This window comes from Monodelphis domestica, chromosome 5 (assembly GCF_027887165.1).
Source record: "Monodelphis domestica isolate mMonDom1 chromosome 5, mMonDom1.pri, whole genome shotgun sequence".
NCBI classification, from domain to species: domain Eukaryota; kingdom Metazoa; phylum Chordata; class Mammalia; order Didelphimorphia; family Didelphidae; genus Monodelphis; species Monodelphis domestica.
In genome coordinates this window covers 214,221,170-214,239,948 of record NC_077231.1, presented here as the reverse complement: position 1 = coordinate 214,239,948, position 18,779 = coordinate 214,221,170, and the positions used below count along the sequence as shown (strand labels likewise).

At 37.4% G+C, this 18,779-nt stretch overlaps 1 protein-coding gene across 8 annotated transcripts in view; it reads left to right on the top strand.

The window, feature by feature from the left end:
* The window catches only part of HIPK2 (homeodomain interacting protein kinase 2), a 261,143-nt gene that overhangs the window by 17,542 nt on the left and 224,822 nt on the right, over positions 1–18,779 (top strand). For 3 of the 8 annotated variants that reach the window (XM_056799781.1, XM_056799782.1, XM_056799783.1), the window contains one exon: positions 3,794–3,958. The exons of the other annotated variants lie outside the window; for them this stretch is intronic. The gene's annotated coding sequence lies outside the window, so the exon portion shown is untranslated. The remainder of the gene's footprint in view (positions 1–3,793; positions 3,959–18,779) is intronic. 8 annotated transcript variants of the gene reach the window in all.

Here is an 18,779-nt window from a genome sequence, read left to right as displayed (position 1 = left end):
TAGATAGCCATGCCTTATGATAAGCCACAAGTATTTTAATTGGCATTATCCTTGGACTCAGCCACAATTATTAAAATTGTGGTTTGGATTTGGGGTGGGGGATATATATCTTAAGTCACAGATAGAAAAAAAGGGTAAAAAGGGAGAAATTTTACCTGGGTAAGAATTGTGAGGAAGCCATTAAATGATGTTAAAGAATATGAATTTCTTTGTGTGAAGAAGAGATTTTTTAACATGGAGTTAACTAACTTGTGAGCAACTGAAAATGGAAAAGGTCAAAGTATGTATGGTCTTTTTTTTTTTTTAACTCTTACCTTCTGTCTTGGAATCAATACTATGAATTGATTCCATGGAAGAAGAGTAGTAAGGGCTAGGCATTTGGAGTTAAGAGCCTTGCCCAGGATCACACAACTAGAAAGTGTCTGATGTCAAATCTGAACCCAGCATCTCCTAATTTCCAGGCTACTTTGTCCACTGAGCTGAGTACATAAGTCTTGAGGGGAAGAAATGAGTTATATGGTTTCCAGTGTTAGTGACAATGTGATCACATCAACTTAAAATATTTGAGAGGGTGAGTCACTGCACAACTGGCCATTTGTATTTATGGGATATTTATAAATGTAGTATTTGGAATTTATAACATTGTTTGCATCAGGTTAGTTATTATTCCTTAATTTATTCACTTTGTTTTTTGCTTAGGTCTTTTAAATTTCATTCCAATGAAATCATAGATAAAATCTATCTTTTAAAATTCAGTTGACATATCTCATATCTAATCCTTTTCCATGGATATACGAAGGATATTTTACTAATCCAGGCCTTTAGAGCCCAGTATTGCTTTTTTGGTTATGAACTTGAAAATTTTATCTCTTTGTATCTTAGTTTCTCTCTCCAGAAAAAGGTAACATTAAGGTCATATTGATTAATTCAACAGTAGTGGTAAAATTTGTTTTAAGTTCTATAAAAGGTCCAAAAATGCATAATATTATATAGCTAGAAGTTTGTTCATTCCTCCCTGAGGACTGCCTATGTCAACATTTTGTGCATATTTAAAACAGAAAGATTCTTAACATGGTTGTCACTTACTCTTGTGTGTGTGTGTATGTGTATGTGTGTGTTCAGATCTTTGTTTCTCAGCAACATACTTAATTTCTGTGTGGAGATAACAGACGCATGACTTAAAACTCCTCTCCTCTTTCCCCATTGCCATTATGTAACAGTAGAAGTTGGCAGTAAATACTTCTTTGCTGGGGAACAATGGTGTTGTCCAGTATTTTTTCCTTCCTCCCTCCCTCCCTCCCTCCCTTCCTTCCTCCCTTCCTCCCTTCCTCCCTCCCTTCCTCCCTTCCTTCCTTCCTTCCTTCCTTCCTTCCTTCCTTCCTTCCTTCCTTCCTTCCTTCCTTCCTTCCTTCCTTCCTTCCTTCCTTCCTTCCTTCCTTCCTCCCTCCCTCCCTCCCTCCCTCCCTCCTCCCTCCTCCCTTCCTTCCTCCCTTCCTCCCTTCCTCCCTCCCTCCCTCCCTCCCTCCCTTCTTTCCTTCCTTCCTTCCTTCCTTCCTTCCTTCCTTCCTTCCTTCCTTCCTTCCTTCCTTCCTTCCTTCCTTCCTTCCTTCCTTCCTTCCTTCCTTCCTTCCTTCCTTCCTTCTTTTCTTCCTTCCTTCCTTCCTTCCTTCCTTCCTTCCTTCCTTCCTTCCTTCCTTCCTTCTTTCCCAGTAAGGGCTAGACAGTGGGGGTTAAGTGACTTGCCCAGGGTCACACAGCCAGAAAGTATCTGAGACCTAATTTGAACCAAGGATCTCCCATCTCTAAGCTTGGCTCTCAAAGCCACCCAGCTGCCCCCTCTTTTTAAAAAAAATTTTTAAACCCATACCTTCTTTCTTGGAGTCAATACTGTGTTTTGGCTCCAAGGCAGAAGAGTGGTAAGGGCTAGGCAATGGGGGTCAAGTGACTTGCCCAGGGTCACACAGCTGGGAAGTGTCTAAGGCTGGATTTGAACCTAGGACCTCCTGTCTCTAGGCTTGGCTCTCAATCCACTGAGCTACCCAACTGCCCCCCCCTTTTTAAACAAACTCTTACCTTCTATCTTAAAATTGATAGTAGGTGTCAGTTCTAAGGCAGGAAATAGTTAAGTTTCTTTTGTTGCTACCTATTAAAGGCCAAAAAGCAGGAGAGAACAATTGATTTAGTTGGTCCTGGAGAATAGGATTTGAATTTCTTGAACCATGGCTTAAAATTTTAAAAAGATGTAATGGAATGCATCTAACAAAGACTGGTAAGAAAAAATTTTTTGCCAGGATTAAAAAAAAAGAGACAAAAAAGTGATAAAAGGAGAAATTGCCTATGTATATCCACCAAGTTAGATACCAGAGAAAGTAGCTACCATGAAGGAAGAAGAAGAGTAGTTAGGACACTCAGAATTTTGCAGGAGACAACCCAGGAAAGATTAAATAATAAAGAACATGACTTCAAACATGTATACATAAATGCCCTGCTATTAAGCATTGAGCTAGAGGAAGTAGAGGCAAATTTGGCTTCCTTAGTCTCACTGAGACTTGATAGGATGAAACCCATGACTGGAACATACCTCTTTATAATTATGTCTCATTCAGAAGAAACAGATTAGGTAACAGGAATGAGGAGAAGGGGTAGCTGGCATTATATGTTAAGAAGGCATAATCATATAAAGAAAACTGTGAAACGTTTGGTGGAAAGAAGTATGGTGGAGAATTTTAGAATAAAGATCAATGGAGGCAGAGATAGAAGTTATTTTTGTCATCAGAATATACTACAGACCACCTGGAGAGAAAGTATACATGGAAAACAGATCATAAGATGGTCACCAAAGGTATCATGTAGTAATAACAGACTTCAGTTATCTAGACATCTGTTGGGACTTTCTCTGCCAGAAGCAAAGCAGCCAATAACTTCTTGACTTAACTTAATGATAACCTCATCATTCAAAAAGTGAATGAACCAATCAGGGGAAATGCTATATTGGATCTGATTCATACAAACAGGGAGGAACTGGTTGCTGGGCTGGAAATAGTGGGGACCTTAGGGGTAAGTGTCCATTCTCTCTTAGATTTTGTGATAGAGGAGGAAAGGCATGCTAATTTGACATGCATCTTAGATTTTGGAAAAGCAGACATAAGAGGTTTTTTAAGAAGAATAGATAGGATTCCATGGATTATATATAATCTGTATGAAAGATAGGAAAATTCTTGGGAAACTCCGAAGAAAGAAATTCTGAGGACACAAAGAGAAAAAAAATTTCAGTGATGTATATGCATATCAATCAACTTAGATTTTTAAAAGTTATCTGCAGTTCAGGAATGGTGACACATGTCTCTAGTCCTTGCTGCTGGCAAGACTGAGGCTGGTAGATTTTCCCTAAATCAAGGAGTTCTGAGCTATAGGAGGGCTAAATCCAAAGAGATGTTGGCACTAGTCTAGCATCAATATGTTGCCCCTGAGAATGGACAGCTACTAGGCAACCTAAGGAGAGCCTAACAGCCCAGTTATAAAAATTTAGAACCTTAAAAGCTTCCATACCTATTAGCATTAGGATCTAACCCATGAGTGACCCCTGTATTTGCAGCCTGGGTTAAGGAAAGAAATCCCGTCTCAAGGAAAAAAAAGTAAAGAAGATGGAGGCAGCAGAGGAAGACCACAAGAACATAAAATCATGGATGGCATGGCTTTGTAAACATAGTGCTAGGAGTGCTAAAGCTCAGAATTACAAAGTCTGTGAGGGAAACTAAGGTTAACAAAAAGGGTTTGTTTTTTTTTTTTTAAGCTATGTTGGAGGAAAAAGGAAGATCAAAGAAGGGATAAGACTGCCGCTTGGTGTGGATGGGATGATGACAACAGAGAGAAGGCAGAGCTACCGCATTCTTATTTTGCTTCTGTCTGCCAAGGAGAATGACCTTTGCATTGGAAATGACAGAACAAAAATGATTAAGTGAGTTGAAACTCAAAGATAAGTAAGGAGAGAGTAAGAATGCACTTCATTGTCCTCTACAAATTCAACATGCTTGGCTCAATTGAACTATAACTTTGGGTAATGAAGGAAATGTCAGATGTGATTGCTGAGCCACTGTCAGTGATATCTGAAAGATCCTATCCCAATTTTCATAAGAAGGGAAGAGAACATAGTCTACAAACCATAGCAAATTATTAAGTGCCTACTATGTACTAGATACTGGGCTAATTGCTGGGGATAGAAAGAAAGACAACATATGGGCCTGGCTTTCAAGGAGCTCACAATTTAATGGAGGAAACAGCATGGAAACAACTATGTACAATTGATATATACAGGGTGAGTTAGAGATAATTAACAGAAGGAATGTACTAACAATGAGAGGATCTGGGAAAGACTTTTTGTAGAAAGTTGGGATTTTGGCTGGAATTTGAATGATGCCAGGAAAGCCAAGAGGTGGGGGAACATTCTAAGCTTGGGAGACAACCAATGAAAATGCCCAGAGTCAGGAGACAGGTGTTTTGTGCAAGGAAAAAAAGGAGGCCATTGTCACTGGATTGCAGAATACATGGCAGGGGAGGATGGAGGGAATAATGTACAGGAAAACCGGAAAGGAAGGGGCTAAGTTAGAGATTTGGGGTTGGAATAGAACCTAATCAGACTTGTGTTTTCAGAGGATCATTTTGACAGCTAAGTAGAGGATACAATTTAGTGGGGAAAGACTTGAGGCAGACAGACTAACCAACAGGCTATTGTGATAGTCCAAGCATGAGGTGATAAGGGCCTGCGCCAGGTTGCTGACAGTATCAGAGGCAAGAAGGGAATTTATAAAGAGATGTTACAAAGCCTTGGCAGGAGATTGGATATAGGGAACGATAGAGAAGTACCTTGTTGGTACACTTAGTTTGCAAGCCTGAGTGACTGGGAGACTGGTGGTGCCTTTGACAAAAGTAAGAAGTTACCAAGAGGGAAAGATTTTGGGGAAAAGATAATGAATTTAGTTTTTCACATGTTGAGTTTAAGGTGTCTGGGACAGCCAATTCTAGATGTCCAATAAGCAGTTGGAGAGTCAAGTCTAGAGATTAGGAGAAAGGCTAGGCTGGATAACTAGATTTGAGAATAGTCAATATAGTATGGAGATAATAATTGAATCCTTGGGAACCTGATGTTATCACTTTTCTTAACAAATTTCAAGAAGAGGGTGATTGGCAATGTCCAAGGTTAAAGAGAAATCAGGAAAGATGAAGATCAGTTAAGAGGAAGAATGGAAACAAACATTTATTAAACACCTACTATGTGCCAAGTACTGTGCTAAGCATTTTACATAAATTATCTAATTTGATCTTCACAAAAATGTTGGGAGATAGGATCTATTATCATCCCTATTTTACATTTGAGGAAACTGAAGCAAACAGTGGTTAGATGCCTTGTCATGGATAACATAGCTAATAAGTATGAGGAGCTAAATTTGAACTCTTTCAGAAAGAAGTCTTTTTGACTCCTGGCCCAATACTCTTTCCACTGCACTACCTAGCTGTCTCTTTGGTCATTTTGGTGAGAACAGTTTCAGTTGAATGAGTTTTGGAGCACAGACTGTTGAAAATTAAGAGTTAAGAAGAAAGGAAGTAGAGGCATAGATGGTAGATGGTCTTCCTAAAGTATTTAACCATAAAAAGGAAAGATAGAGGATAATAGCTAGTGGGGATGGACAGATCAAGTGAGAGGTTTTTGAGGATTGGGGGATACATAGGCAAGTCTGTAGGCAGTAGAGAAGCAGCCAATAAACAGGGAGAGATTGAAGATAAATAAGAGATTGGGTATGATAGCAAGGGCAATCTGCTGGAGACAATGAGATAGAACAGAAGGATTTGTTTTGGCAAGGAAAAGGGCTACCTCTTTATGTGAGATGAATTAAAGAAGAGATAAGGGACTTGGGTATAGAAGGCAATTGAGTGAGGAAAGAAGAGGGAGTTCTCACTGGATACCCTCAATTTTTTTTCAGTGAATATGAGACGAAATTCTCAGCTAAAATGGCTAAATCTGTGCAAATACTAGAATAGATTATTGGAATGATAATAAACATCTAGGAAAAGAAGGAATTACTGTAAAGAGCCAGCATGGATTCATAAGAAAAAAAAAGTCATGAGAAAATAACTATTTCCTTTTCTTAGAACTGGCTAAATGTCTGGAATCAAAGAGTAGAAGTAGTTCAATGTCATGTAGCAAGAGGGCTTTAGTGGAGTGCTCCAGAGGTCTATGCTTTCTGTGGGTGTGCTTTTTTGTTTTTCTTTTAGTTTTATACATCTGTTTATTTTTACATTTCAAACATTTACAGATTACAGAATAAATCTAGGTGGCTCAGTGGATAGATAGGACACTGAACTTGGAGTCAAGAAGACCTGAATTCAAGTCCAGCCTCAGAAACTTAATTAACTATGTCACTCTGGACAAATCATTTACCTCTACCTCAATTTCCTAAACTGTAAAATGAAGAAAGTGATAGCATCTGCCTTCCAGGGTTGTGAAAATATGAGTTAATATTTATAAAACCTTAAAGCATGATGTAAATGCTAGCTACTATAATTTCACTTAATTTACTCAAGACATTCCAACTATTATTATTATTATTATTATTATTCCTATTCCTATTCAAATAATATAGTAACCTCATCTGATAGTGGATTCCATATCTGTAGTAATTCCTTATTTTTTAAAAAAAAATTTCTTTTAATTAATAAAAATCTATTCTTTCCCTCCTACCCTTACCCACAAAAAAGAAAAAAAGAAAAACAAATTCTTTGTGACAAATATTCATAGTCAAGTAAAACAAAATCATTCATTGGTGATATATAAAAATGACTCATTCTGTTCCCTAAATCTATCACCTCTCTTTCAGCAGGTGGATAGTAAATATATTTTAACAAAGGTCTTTTGGAATCATGAATGGTCTTTGTATTAATAGTTCTTATGGCTTTAAAAGTTGTTTGCTATTACAGTGATATTATCATATAAATTATTCTCTTGGTTTTTCTTACTTCATCCTGAATCAATCTCTCTGAAGTCATCTAATTCCTCATTTCTTGGAGCACAAAAGTATTTCATCACATTCATATGCCACAATTGATTCAGCCATTCCTCAATTGATTCATTTAATGTATAGGAAGAACCTTTTCTTCTTTTTCTCTCTTTGGTTCATAGGCCTCATAGTGGTAGAGCAGGTAGAACATATACGATATGGCAACTTTTTGAATATAATTTCAAGTTACTTTCCACAATAATCATATTCTTTCATAGGTCCACCAAAAGAACCCATCAATAGACCTGTTTTCTCATTCCTCCTCCCACCCCAGTGTTTGTCTTTTGTTTTGTTTTGTTTTGTTTATCTTTGCCAGTCTGATGGTTGAGGTGGAATCTCAGAATTACTTTAATTTGCATTTCTCTAGTATTAACTTAGAGCATTTTTAATATGGCTATAAATAGCTCAAGTTTCTTTCCTAGAGAACTGTCTGTTCACATACTTAGACAATTTATCAAATGGGGAATGGCTTTTATAAATTTGAATCCATTCCTTACATATCTTGGAAGTGAGACTTAGAGACTCTTATAATAAGATTTTCTCCCACTTGTTTCCCTTTTCATCTCGGATTTATAGGATTAGTTTGTTAAAACCCTTTAAATTTATATAATCAAAATTATTTTATCTTCTATGATTCTTCCTATTCTTTGATCATAATCATCTCTTCTATCCATATATCTGATAGGTAATAATTAACCATGTTTTTCTAATTTGTTTCTGATGTGACCTTTTTTTTTAAATCATACATCCATTTGGAACTTATTTTGATATAAGGTGTAAGATATTAGTATAAATCTAATTTATTCTATACTGCTGTCCAATTTTCCCAGCAGTTTTTGTCAAATAGTAAGACTATCCCAGTAATTGGGGTGTTTATGCTTATTAGATACATTTACTTCCATATATTGTGTACCCAGTCAATACTACTGATTGATGTCTCAACTTTTTTTAACCCAGTATCAAACTATTTTGAGAATTATTTATTTTTAATATAGTGTGAGATATGGCACTTTTAGCACCCCCCCCTTTCATTTTTCCCTTGAAATTTTGGCCTTTTTTGCCTCCATATGAATTTCAGCATTTCCCCCCTTATTCGTTAAAATAATCCATTGGTAGTTTAGTTGGCATGGCATTGAATAAGTAAGTGCTATTTAACATTTTCATCAATAATTCTAATAAAGGCATAGATGACATGGTCATCAAATTTGCAAGTAACATAAGCTCCAAAAAGATCTTGACAGTATAATGAATGAGTCCTGAACTAACCAAAGAAGACATGCAACGAGTAGAAGTGTATACTTGTCTTTAAAAAATCAACTTCACAAATATAGTATGGGGATAGTATTGTTAGAGAGCAATTTGAAAAACATCTTGGGATTTTAATGAATTACATTTTAAATATAAATCATTAGTATGATGTGGTGGTCAAAAAAGACTAATGGTGATATTGGACTTCGGTAAGAGAAGCATAGCTTTTAAGCACAAGAAAGTGATAGTCTCTAGACTCTGCCATGGTTATGCCAATTTTGAATTTTAGTGTTCAGTTCTGATCACTGCATTTTAAGGTAATAAGCTGAAGAATATCCAAGAGAGAACACAGATAGGAATGAGATTTAAGCCCATATCATCAAGATAGTTTGAAGTAACCTGGAGAAGAGAAAATTCAGGAAGGGATGACAGATGTGTTCAAATATTTCAAGGGTTATCTTGTGAAGGAAAATTGTTCTGTTTCACCCCAGAAGACAGACTTAAGAAGCATGTGTTGAAATTGTGAAGAGGCAAATTTAGGCTTGTCAACAACAAAATTTCTCATATTTAGAGCTATTCAAAAATGGAATGGATAATCTAGGAGGTCAGTGAATCTCTCCCCATTGAGGGTATTCAAGTAAAGGCTAAGATGATCACTTACTCGTCATATTGAATCAGGGATTCTTTTAGAATATGAATTATTTTAGATGACCATGTTCTTGCACTTCTAAAATTCTGAATTTTAAGTCAAATTTTGATTCTAAGATGAATATGGTTTCAGAAATAAGCCTAGGTAGATCATTGTGAAGTTGATAGTGGCACAAAGAAGAAGAGTTAGAGGGATGAGCAGGTTTTTCAGGAAGAAGATAATGTGTTTAATTTCATTCCCTACCCTACCCTTAAGGAGCTCCCAACCTAATGGGGAAAGACAGCACAAAAAAGAAGCTGAAATGGGTAGGGGGTTAGAGGAAGGGTATCTAGGGCAGGGGGCATGATGGAGTCCACAGGAGTATGGCCCAAGTAGGTAAGAAGGCTGGCTTCTATGGAGGATCTGGAAAGAATTCTTGGGTGTCAACCTTCTACTCTTTCCAGTCAGCAAAGAGTCCTAGAGGCAGAGGGTACTGAGAAGACATGCATCTCAGGGTTGATTTGGTCTTGCAGGATGGTGAGTTTCTAAAGATCATGAAGTCCAGGAGTGAAGCTGAGTGAGACTATTCCAGAGCAAGGGGTTAATATAGGAATCAGTCTCTCTCTCTCTCTCTCTCTCTCTCTCTCTCTCTCTCTCTCTCTCTCTCTCTCTCTCTCTCTCTCTCTCTCTCTCTCTCTCTCTCTCTCTCTCTCTCTTCTCTCTCTCTCTCTCTCTCTCTCTCTCTGATAATAACAATTGTCCACATAAATTTTCTGAAGTTATATGATCCAAATTGTCTCTCCCTCCCTTCTCTCTCCCTTCCTGGAGAGGATAAGCAATTTGATCTGGATTATACATGTAAAACATACTTTCATATGGTTGATTTTTCTAAGAGAATAATCTTACAAAACTATAACCCCCAAATGAAAACCCAAATACATGAATGTGAAAAATAGTATACTTTGATCTGCATTCTGATTCCAATAGTTCTTTCTCAGGAGATGGCTAGCATTCTTTGTCTCAGAAGTCCTTCAGAATTATCCTGGGTCATTGTATTGCTGAGAGTAGCTAAGTCTTTCACAGTTAACCAGGCAATCTCTTGCTTCTAGCCTTTTAGTTTAGACATGAAACCACGAGGTAACATGATACATTCTGGCTTTCTAGACAGAGGACTTGGGTTCACGTCAGGCCTCTGATATTTACTACCTGTGTGACCATGGGCAAATTACTTAACTTCCTTATTATCTATAAATCGAGAGTTTGGACTACATGGTCTCTGAGGTCACTTCCAGCTCTAAATCTAGGATCCTGTGATCCTAGATAGCTTTGTCTCGGTTTTCAAAGAGAACCTCTTAAAAGGGTTTGTTCTAAGACCTTATCCTTAATTTAGACAGCAAACTTTGGTCCTTGAAACCTCTCCCTATGTATTTCTACATGCCTGTGACATACTTAGCTGTAGTTTGACATGTCTTTGAAGCAAGATAGGGAACCCAAGAGGCTGGAATTGCACCCCACATAACCCTGAATGGCCCTACAGCTATTCAATACAACCTTTGATATAGGAAAGCCGCCAACCTTGTTTCCAAGAATAATATCTCCCTGAATGGGTAATCTGCCTTCAACACTTTCTCACTGTTTGTGTACTTAAAGAGACAGGCTCAATTTCATTTCCCTGGTTCTCAGGTTTCTCATTTTTTAAGATGAAGGTATTGGATTAGACTATTAGAGGATCTCTAAAGGTTCATTCTGTTGACTTTGAGCTGATGGACTTTTAAAAAAAAACTCATACTTTCTGTCTTATAATCAATACTAAGTATCAATTCTAAGGCAGAAGAGGAGTAAGGGCCAGGCAGTTGGAGGTGAGTGACTTGTCCAAGGTCACATAGCTCAGAAATGTGTGAGGCCAGATTTAAACCCAGGTCTCTCCATCTTCAGATCTAGTGCTTTATTTACTGTGCTACCTAGCTTCCTTAATCTGATATTTTTCCTAGTTAGTTTTTATTTTAGTTTTTCAGTTACATGTAGAAACTATTTTTGACAGTTGTTTTCTGACATTTTAAAGTTCAGATTTTATCTCTCCTCACTCCCTCACCAAGGTGGTGAATAGTCAGATATAGGTTATACCTGTACTTTCATGTAACATGTATTTCCATATTGTTTATGACTTGCTAGAAGACATCACATATACAATAGAAATCTCATGAAGGAAATATAGTGAAAGGTGATATGCTTTGATCTGCACTCAGATTCAGACAGTTCTTTCTTTGACTGTGGATAACATTTTCATCATGAGTCTTTCGTGGTTATCTTGGAGACTTGCTTTGCTGATAATAGTTTAGTTTTCCACAGTTGATCCCTGAATAATATCTGTTATTTTATACATTGTTCTCCTGACTTCACTTTGCATCAGTTCATATAATTCTTTCCAGATTTTTCTGAACTCATCCTGTTCATTGTTCCTTATGGTCCAAGAGTATTTCATTACAACCATATACCACAACTTTGTTCATCTATTTTCCAAGTGATGGACAATCCCTCAGTTTCCAATTCTTTGCCACTACAAAAAAGAACTGCTAAAAATATTTTGGTACGGGTAGGTCCTTTCCCCTTTTCTCTGCTCTCCTTGGGCTACAGACTCAATAGTGGTATTGCTGGGTCAAAGGGTATGCATAGTTTTGTGGTCTTTTGAGCCTGGTTCTATATTGGTTGTATCAGTTCACAGTTCTGTCAATAGTGTATTAGTGTCCCAATTTTCCCATGTCCTCTTCAACATTTCTCATTTTCTTTTTTGATCATGTTAGCCAATCTGGTAGGCGTGAGGTGGTATCTCAGAGTCATTTTAATTTGCTTTTCTTTAACCAATAGTTTGGAACATTTTTTATGTGACTATGGATAGTTTTCATTTATTCTTCTGATAACTGCCTATTAATATCCTTTGACTATTTTTATATTGGAAAATGCTTTGTATTTTTAGAAATTTGACTCAGTCCTCCATATATTTGAGAAGTGATGAACTTTTATTTGATTTTAATGTATTAAATGAATGTTGCTCCATTTCATGAGCTCTTCCCCAGGTCCACAGTAATAATTCAAGAATTTGAGTAATGAAACATATTCATCATAAATATGTATTTTTCATTATTAATGCTTCACCTTATAAAAATATTGATATCTCATTTATCACAATTGATTACTTGTTCTAAAAGCCTTCCCACCCCACCTTGGTTAAATTGATAGGTCTGGGAAATTTTTATCCATGATTTGTCAGAAAACTGGAAATTTTTTATAAATCTTTGCAGTTTGATATATTTATCTCTAGATCACATCTCTAGATCACCCTCACCACAACTATTTTCTATCTTTCTTTATTAGTCTAAAATATAATATAGAGTGTTTTCATGTCTGGAGAATATGGCATCATCTAGCAGCTGAATGTGATAAAATCTTTTGAGATCCCCAGATCCCTTATTAATTCAGGCCTATAAATATGTCTCCTTTAGGTTTGATTCAACAGATACCTGTGATTTTCTTGCCTGACAATCTGGCTAAAATAAAGTTTATTCTAGAGAGCTGCCAATTACAACACAACTAGCTATTGGAATTTATTTTTTTAAAACTTTTGTGGATAATCTTTTTTTATATCATCATCATTTTCAAATATATTGCTCCTTCTACCTTACCCATAGAATAATTTCTTTTATATAACAAAGAAAAAGAGGGAAAAAGCAGTTCAGCAAAATTGACCAATACATCAACCAAGTCTTATAATACAAGTAATGTTCCACAGCCCAAGTCCCTCGCCTCTCAAAAGAAAGGAGAAAAAGGCATATTCTCATCTTTTCTTTGGGAACAAGCTTGCTCATAATTTTATAATGTTCATTTTCCTTGTTCTTTCCTATTGTTGTCATTGTATATGTTATTTTCATTCTACTTCATTCTGCATCAGTTCATAGAAGTCTTCCCTTATTTCTCTTAATCCTTCATATTTATCATTTCTTATAACAATATGTAGCATCTCACTAATACTCATGTATGCAGTTTGTTCAGCCAGCCCCCTGCGAATGGGTGTCCATTTTGTTCCCAGTTTTTTGTTACTACAAAAAATGCTACTGTGAAATGAGAACAATGAGATCTGGAATGTTTGAGTGAGGGATCAGAAGTGCTCCAGAAATAAAGGAGTAATAAAGTATGGAGAGAGTGTGAAAGGTGCTGGAGTTGAGAAGCTACGACAGAGGACAAGGTGGAAACTGTATATTCCAAACTGCTGCAATCCCCCTCCTGTGCTGTAGGGCCCACCTCAATGGGAATATCATTCCCTTATATCTTTTTAGGCTTTCATCAGTCTTCAGTGGAATTTTTTCCCCTACAAAAAACACATCTCAAAATATTTCCTAAATAAAAAATCATTAATGTTTTCTCATTGCTTACCAAATTATACCAAAGCTGTGTAGCTAGGCATTCAAAATCTTCACAATGGGACTCTAGCATATTTTGCTAGACTCCTCCAGATTTTCCTGTTTCTGATAAAGGTACCAATATTTTTCTAGTTTATACCTTTGGCTTTTTTGGTTTACACTTTTCTCTCTCCTACACCATATAAATCCACTCATTTGTCAAATTTTGCAATTTCTACCTTTCCACCATCTCTTGCATCCAATTCCTTCTCTCTGCTCACATAGCCACCACTTTAATTCAGGCCCTTGTCACATACCATATCCTAGATTACTTCAGTTGCCTCTTAAATGTTCTTCTTTCTTCAGTTTTCTCCCTACTCTAGCCCATCCTACACACTATTGCCAAAGTGATTTTCTCCCCCCCCCCCTTTTTTTTTAACCTTTACCTTCTGTCTAAGACCAGGGGCTGGCATCAGGATTAAGTGACTTGCCCAGGGTCATATAGCTAGGGAGTGACTGAGGCCACATTTGAACCCATGTCCTCTCAACTCCAGGTCTGGTGCTCTATCCACTGTGCCACCTAGCTGTCTCACAAAGTGATTTTCCTTAAGTATAGTTCTGACCATATATCACTGCCCTACTCAATAAACCAAGGCCTCCCTCTTACATCTAGAATAAAATAAAAACTCCTCTCTTGAGCATTTAAAATTCTTCACAACCTCAAACTCTCTTTACAATTCAGTGCATGTTATTTTTCTTATGCTCTCTACTCCAGCTAAACTGTCCCTATCTCTGTTCCTCACACATAACACTCCTCTGTTTCTATTTCATTCATTCCCCTCTCCCCAGCATACAATCTCTTTTCATCCCCCTCTCCTAGAATCCCTCCCTTCTTCAAGACTTGGGCGGACAGCACTTTATGTATGAGACCTTTTGTAATATCGCTGGCTGACTAGTTGACTTCCCTAATTATTCTGTATACATTTGTATTTCTCCTATTTATATTTAGAGGCTGGGTGATTCAGTAACTAGAGTGCTGGCCTGGTAGACTGAAAGACTATTTCTGAAAAATGTTGGCTTTAGTCAGCTCTCATCCTACAAGTTGCCCAAAAGTTGTTGACTCATATTCATAGGGGGAATTTCTTTACTGTGGAGATTCTTGAACCAGTAAAAATCACAGATCTAGGCCTTCCCTATCTCCTCCCTTTCATTTATGCTGTCTGCTCTTTTGTGTGGTTTTTAAAAAATTGTCATTATTGTTTCTTATTTTGAACCTAAGGTTCTTGACAGTAGGGGTTGTTTCTTCTTTATATTTGCATCCTTGGGATCTATGACTTGTTGATAAATTGTTTATAACCCAATTTTCCTATATAGCTAAATTCTCTCATACTTTAGACTTATTAAATCATTTAGTGTTTCCTAAATATATTTTGAACTTTTTATATCCATATTTTTGTTCTTACTGTTCTCTTTCTCCTAGAAACACCTTCATTCTGTCAAACTCCTATCCATCCTTCTAGATCCATCTACATACAATTAGAGGATCTTAGATTTTAAACTTGAAGTGACTTTAGAAGCTGTCAGATCCAATCCACTTGCTTGATAGAGGAGGATCCTGAGACCTAGAACTTTGAAACAGTCTGGATAAGATCACAGACAGAGAGTCGATATGGAGCCTGGAATCACATCCAGAATATTGACTCCAGATTTTTGGTCTTGTCAGTATAATGCATAAATTCTAGTCCACTGCTTTTCTGAAACTTTTCTCAATTCTTCAAGTAGTCATCTCATATCATATTCTTCCTTGTATTATAGTTATTTATGTACTAGATTTGTTCTACCTGCTAGATTGTAAACTCTTTAAAGGTAAGAATTGTGTCTGCTTCATCATTTCCTCATTTATGCAATACACAATAAGTATTTAATGATTTTTTGTTGAATTGCACTGAATTGAATTAAAATGGAAGGCAATTTAATCATTGTTTCTAAATGCCATTCAAAAAGCACCTAATGGTGCTTACAAGTGTAATGACCAGTGCTAGTGGAACACAAGAAAACACATACAAAGTTCCCCACAAAGACAAAAATAAAAACAATTCCTATTTTTAAGAAGCTTGCATTTTTCTGGGAGGTACAACATATAAAGTGATCAATATAGTTTTTTGAGGAGGAAGAAAGACCTTCCTCTCCCACCCTCAATCCTTAAGTGGGGGGTGTATACATTCCTGGTTGCTAAAATTCTAAAGACCAAGTAGGGTAGAGTAAATCTAAAATCCACACAAGTCACTTAACCCTGGTTGCCTGTCCATTACTGGGTTTTTTGGTTTTTTTTGCCTTGGAACTGATACTTAATATTGACTCTAAGATAGCAGGTAAGGATTTAAAAAAAGACTCTACAGTTGGTTAGATATGTAGTGAGCAAGAAGTTTTGAAACCTGAGGGACTGGAAGTATAATAGTACCCATCATAAAAATAGGGAAGTTTGTCCTCCTGGATATATTTATTCTTGTTGGGTTTTTTTTGGATGCTAAATGTTTAATGTGCTCAAAGTTGAGGTAAGATTCTATTGGATTATATATCTGGAGCTAGAAGGCCATCTAGTCCAAAAGTCCTCATTTTATAGCTAAGGAAACACAGGTCTAGAAGGTAAATTAATTGCCCATAGTCATATAGCTAGTAAGTAATGGAAATGGAATTTGATCCAAGGTCCACTTACTTTAGAGCCAGTGTAATTTTTATGATGAAAGCAATGTGAGTAGATGAGATCTTGGAGGAAAGAAAGACAGAAATAGGAGAGCAAGCAAGGAAATTCAATGAAAAGAATATCAAGAGGGTTCACAGGGGCTAGCACTGCTGAAAGCAGGAGAGAGTCCTAGAAGATTGAGAAACGAGAAAATCACTTAGATTTGACCTACAGAAGGTTGTTGATGACCTTAGAGTTGCTTTAGTGAAGTAGTGGTAAAGATGGAATGTGCATTTTTTTCACCTAATACCAAGGGCTAATAAGATATAGTTATAAAAAAGGGTAGTGGGCTTTTTAAAAATTACTTTGTGTTTTTGAGGAATAGTAAAGACTTATGGTATATAACAGGGAGAATTTTGTGCTCTTTAGAGATTAACCTTTTGAGTTCTGAACTGTTCCAAAGGGTGTGTGTGTGTGTGTGTGTGTGTGTGTGTGTGTGTTTGAGAAGTGGCCTAATAAAATAATTCCTTTGACTAGTCATTGCTGATACCCCAAAGCATTTGCCCCTGACTATTTGGTGTCCCCATGCATCTTTTTTCTGCATAGCCCACTTCTCTGGGTTTAGAGACACCTTTCTCAAATGTTTTACTTCCACAGATTTCTGTCTAGAGTGTAGAAAAAAGAATGAAACTTGAGATTTCATGGTGATCAGCACCAATTAGTTAAGTATTTATTGGGCAGCTACCTTGTGAAAGACTAGGTTCCTTAGTCAGACTGATTACCATGAGTAGTATTTCTCTACTCATCTCACATCTGAACAACCTCTAGTGTGGGGAGGGTATCTAGAAGAACATGCATATTTGAGAGTATTTTTTCCCCTCTTCCATTTCTATTCCCTCTATTGTCTGTTTTCTGGTGGTGAGGAGTTGTTACATGGAGAAACAAGTTTCTTGTCATTTAAGGTTATAAACTGCAGATTTTTGAAGGTCTTTGCTGGCAGGAGTTAGGGTAGGGAAAGTAGGAAACATTTTGGTTTGCTTCTTAGAGATTGTTGGGGTGTTTTAGTTATTGGGACATTGTCTGAATGGTTCGGGAATTTTCTAAAAAAAAAAAGAGAGAGAACTTCATTTTCTGATAAGGCAGATAAAGTAAGGTTCTAGAGTATAAGAGTGTTTTTTAGTTAGGGAATATCATATATAGAGATGACTTTGATGGTAGTTTGAGTATCTGAAACCAAATAATAAGATAACAGAAAAATTCAGTTCTTCAGAGCCTGATGACTTGGATCACAGAGGACTGAAAATGCTCAAAGAATTATAGAACAGCAGAGCTGGAAAGGACCTTACAGATCATCTAGTCTTTTGTTTTTCCATTCTTTGTTTTACTAATGAGGAAACTGAGACCAAGGAAGGTTGGTATAAGAGGCAGAACTTGAGCTCTGGGGTTTTCTGACTCCCAAAGCTAGTGGTCTTTCCTCTATATCTGTGATAGTGAACCTATGGCACATGTGCCAAAGATGGCACACAGAGCATTCTCTGTGGGCATGTGCAGTATACCACCCCCCACCCCATCCCCTGCCAGAGTTCATTACTAGAAAGAAAGAGGGACACAGGTGGAGCTACTCCCCTCCCCTTCTCCACTGTGCCTGATGACATTTTTTCACTCACCTCTCTGCCCAGCAGCCCAATGGGAGAGGGCAGGTGCCAGAGCTGGAGGGAAGCAGAGTGTTGGACCCACTCCCATCCCCATCTTCACCTGTGCTGAGGACATTTTTTCACTTCACCCGCCTCTTTGGCCAGCAGCCCAGTGGGAGTGCTTCCTCCCTCCCCTGTCTGGGATAAGATGGGTGGCTCACAGGCAGGAGAGATAAAGGGGAGCGGAGCATTCAGGCCACTCCCTTCCCCCTCCCTACAGTTGCTGAGGATATACCTCACTTCACTTGCCTGTCCAGCCAGCAGTACAATGTGTGTGTTTTTTCACTCCCCTTTGTGGGATAAGGGGACAGGGCATGGCACACAGTCTCTAAAAGGTTCACCATCATTGCTCTATATGATGATTTGGCTCCAATTATTGCAGAATAACTAGCACTATTGTAAAAGAAATTTTAGAGGATGAGATACAAAATTTTAAACAGCCCCTCACTGCTATTTACTCTATTCATATCAGTGTTTTTCTCCCCACTAGTTGCTATCTATACTGGGATGAAGTACCCACATGAATGTAACCACAGATCCATCAGAGGGCCCACAAGGATTATGAAAAAACCTTTCTTTTCTCTTAATGTCTATTCTCCTCAGCAAGAATGATCTTAGCACTAAGTCAGTATTTTCTGATCAGGAGTTCTTTATATATTCTTTGCGGAGGATCAGAACAAGGATTTGTACGTATAGAGGTCTGAGGCCACAGTTAAGGGCAAGTGAGTAGAATATCATTGATGAAACAGGAGTGGAGTTAAAGTCTGAAGAGCTGGGTTTGTCTGGCTAGGTCATTAACTCATCATGTGACCTTCAGCAAGTCACTTAATATTCCTGAGCCTTAGTTTACTCATCTTTGAAATAGAGATACTAACAGAGTTGTTATGAGGAAAACACTTTTTAAATTGCAAAGCTCTATGTAAATATGAGCTGTTAGTAGGCATACTAACCAGAATAGAAACATTGAGGCAGAGTCAAGCAGTTCAATACCTTTCCACCTTCTCAGAAATCTAGATTTCTCTTTTTTCTCTTGAGTTACCATTGACCCCCTTTCCATGTATTTCTTCCCTTCCTCTTTCC